Below are 3746 nucleotides of genomic sequence, written 5' to 3' on the forward strand. Positions count from 1 at the left end.
GTTCTTGTTGTTCTTGTTGTTCTTGTTGTTCTTGTTGATCTTGTTGCTTTTGTTGCTCTTGTTGTTCTCGTTGTTTCCGTTGTTCTCGTTGTTCTCGTTGTTCTCGTTGTTCTTGTTGCTCTTGTTGTTCTTGTTGTTCTTGTTGTTCTGGTTGTTCATGTTGCTGTTGTTCTTGTTGATCTTGTTGTACTTGTTCTTGTTGTACTTGTTGTTGTTCTTGTTGTTCTTGTTGATGTTGTTCTTGTTGTTCTTGTTGTTCTTGTTGTTCTTGTTGTTCTTGTTGTTCTTGTTGTTCTTGTTGTTCTTGTTGTTCTTGTTGTTCTTGTTGTTCTTGTTGTACTTGTTGTTCTCGTTGCTCTCGTTGTTCTCGTTGTTCTTGTTGTTCTTGTTGTTCTTGTTGTTCTTGTTGTTCGTGTTGTTCGTGTTGTTCTTCTTGTTCTTCTTGTTCTTGTTGTTCTTGTTGTTCTTGTTGTTCTTGTTGTTCTTGTTGTTCTTGTTGATCTTGTTGCTTTTGTTGCTCTTGTTGTTCTCGTTGTTTCCGTTGTTCTCGTTGTTCTCGTTGTTCTCGTTGTTCTCGTTGTTCTCGTTGTTCTTGTTGCTCTTGTTGTTCTTGTTGCTCTTGTTGTTCATGTTGCTGTTGTTCTTGTTGATCTTGTTGTACTTGTTCTTGTTGATCTTGTTGTTCTTGTTGTTCTTGTTGTTCTTGTTGTTCTTGTTGTTCTTGTTGTTCTTGTTGTTCTTGTTGTTCTTGTTGTTCTTGTTGTTCTTGTTGTTCTTGTTGATCTTGTTGCTTTTGTTGCTCTTGTTGTTCTCGTTGATTCCGTTGTTCTCGTTGTTCTCGTTGTTCTCGTTGTTCTCGTTGTTCTCGTTGTTCTCGTTGTTCTTGTTGCTCTTGTTGTTCTTGTTGTTCTTGTTGTTCATGTTGCTGTTGTTCTTGTTGATCTTGTTGTACTTGTTCTTGTTGTTCTTGTTGTTGTTCTTGTTGTTCTTGTTGTTGTTTTTCTTGTTGTTCTTGTTGTTCTTGTTGTTCTTGTTGTTCTTGTTGTTCTTGTTGTTCTTGTTGTTCTTGTTGTTCTTGTTGTTCTCGTTGTTCTCGTTGTTCTTGTTGTTCTTGTTGTTCTTGTTGTTCTTGTTGTTCTTGTTGTTCTTGTTGTTCTTGTTGTTCTTGTTGTTCTTGTTGTTCTTGTTGTTCTTGTTGTTCTTGTTGTTCTTGTTGTTCTTGTTGTTCTTGTTGTTCTTGTTGTTCTTGTTGTTCTTGTTGTTCTTGTTGTTCTTGTTGTTCTTGTTGTTCTTGTTGTTCTTGTTGTTCATGTTGCTGTTGTTCTTGTTGTTCTTGTTGTTCTTGTTGATCTTGTTGTTGTTCTTGTTGTTGTTGTTGTTGTTGTTGTTCTTGTTGTTCTTGTTGTTCTTGTTGTTCTTGTTGTTCTTGTTGTTCTTGTTGTTCTTGTTGTTCTTGTTGTTCTTGCTGTTCTTGTTGTTCTTGTTGCTCTTGATGTTCTTCTTGTCCTTCTTGTTCTTCTTGTTCTTGTTGTTCTTGTTGTTCTTGCTGTTCTTGTTGTTCTTGTTGCTCTTGATGTTCTTCTTGTTCTTCTTGTTCTTGTTGTTCGTGTTGTTCGTGTTGTTCTTGTTGTTCTTGTTGTTCTTGTTGTTCTTGTTGTTCTTGTTGTTCTTGTTGTTCTCGTTGTTCTCGTTGTTCTCGTTGTTCTTGTTGCTCTTGTTGTTCTTGTTGTGCTTGTTGTTCTTGTTGTTCATGTTGCTGTTGTTCTTGTTGATCTTGTTGTACTTGTTCTTGTTGTTCTTGTTGTTCGTGTTGTTCGTGTTGTTCGTGTTGTTCTTCTTGTTCTTCTTGTTCTTCTTGTTCTTCTTGTTCTTGTTGTTCATGTTGTTCTTGTTGTTGTCGTCCTTGTTGTTGTTGTAGTTCTTGATGTTCTTGTTGTTCTTGTTGTTCTTGTTGTTCTTGTTGTTCTTGTTGTTCTTGTTGTTCTTGTTGTTCTTGTTGTTCTTGTTGATCTTGTTGCTTTTGTTGCTCTTGTTGTTCTCGTTGATCTCGTTGTTCTCGTTGTTCTCGTTGTTCTCGTTGTTCTTGTTGCTCTTGTTGTTCTTGTTGTTCTTGTTGTTCTTGTTGTTCATGTTGCTGTTGTTCTTGTTGATCTTGTTGTACTTGTTCTTGTTGTTCTTGTTGTTGTTCTTGTTGTTCTTGTTGTTGTTTTTCTTGTTGTTCTTGTTGTTCTTGTTGTTCTTGTTGTTCTTGTTGTTCTTGTTGTTCTTGTTGTTCTTGTTGTTCTTGTTGTTCTTGTTGTTCTTGTTGTTCTTGTTGTTCTTGTTGTTATTGGTCTTGTTGTTGTCGTCCTTGTTGTTGTTGTAGTTTTTGTTGTTCTTGTTGTTCTTGTTGTTCTTGTTGTTGTTGTTGTTGTTCTTGTTGTTCTTGCTGTTCATGTTGTTCTTGTTGTTCTTGATGTTCTTCTTGTTCTTCTTGTTCTTGTTGTTCTTGTTGTTCGTGTTGTTCGTGTTGTTCTTCTTGTTCTTCTTGTTCTTGTTGTCGTCGTCCTTGTTGTTGTTGAAGTTCTTGATGTTCTTGTTGTTCTCGTTGTTCTTGTTGTTCTTGTTGTTCTTATTGTTCTTGTTGTTCTTGTTGTTCTTGTTGTTCTTGTTGTTCTTGTTGTTCTTGTTGATCTTGTTGCTTTTGTTGCTCTTGTCGTTCTCGTTGTTTCCGTTGTTCTCGTTGTTCTCGTTGTTCTCGTTGTTCTTGTTGCTCTTGTTGTTCTTGTTGTTCTTGTTGTTCTTGTTGTTCTTGTTGTTCTTGTTGTTCTTGTTGTTCTTGTTGTTCTTGTTGTTCTTGTTGTTATTGTTGTCCTTGTTGTTCTTGTTGTTCTTGTTGCTCTTGTTGTTCTTGTTGTTCTTGTTGTTCTTGTTGTTCTTGTTGTTCTTGTTGTTCTTGTTGTTCTTGTTGTTCTTGTTGTTCTTGTTGTTCTTGTTGTTCTTGTTGTTCTTGTTGTTCTTGTTGTTCTTGTTGTTCTTGTTGTTCTTGTTGTTCTTGTTGTTCTTGTTGTTCTTGTTGTTCTTGTTGTTCTTGTTGTTCTTGTTGTTCTTGTTGTTCTTGTTGTTCTTGTTGTTCTTGTTGTTCTTGTTGTTATTGTTCTTGTTGTTGTCGTCCTTGTTGTTGTTGTAGTTTTTGTTGTTCTTGTTGTTCTTGTTGTTCTTGTTGTTCTTGTTGTTCTTGTTGTTCTTGTTGTTGTTGTTGTTGTTCTTGTTGTTCTTGCTGTTCTCGTTGTTCTTGTTGTTCTTATTGTTCTTGTTGTTCTTGTTGTTCTTGTTGTTCTTGTTGTTCTTGTTGATCTTGTTGCTTTTGTTGCTCTTGTTGTTCTCGTTGTTTCCGTTGTTCTCGTTGTTCTCGTTGTTCTTGTTGCTCTTGTTGTTCTTGTTGTTCTTGTTGTTCTGGTTGTTCATGTTGCTGTTGTTCTTGTTGATCTTGTTGTACTTGTTCTTGTTGTTCTTGTTGTTGTTCTTGTTGTTCTTGTTGTTGTTGTTCTTGTTGTTCTTGTTGTTCTTGTTGTTCGTGTTGTTCGTGTTGTTCTTCTTGTTCTTCTTGTTCTTGTTGTCGTCGTCCTTGTTGTTGTTGAAGTTCTTGATGTTCTTGTTGTTCTTGTTGTTCTTGTTGTTCTTGTTGTTCTTGTTGTTCTTGTTGTTCTTGTTGTTCTTGTTGTTCTTGTTGTTCTTGTTGTTCTTGTTGTTCTTGTTGTTCTTGT

This window comes from Megalopta genalis, unplaced genomic scaffold (assembly GCF_051020955.1).
Source record: "Megalopta genalis isolate 19385.01 unplaced genomic scaffold, iyMegGena1_principal scaffold0032, whole genome shotgun sequence".
Classification (NCBI taxonomy): Eukaryota; Metazoa; Arthropoda; class Insecta; order Hymenoptera; family Halictidae; genus Megalopta; species Megalopta genalis.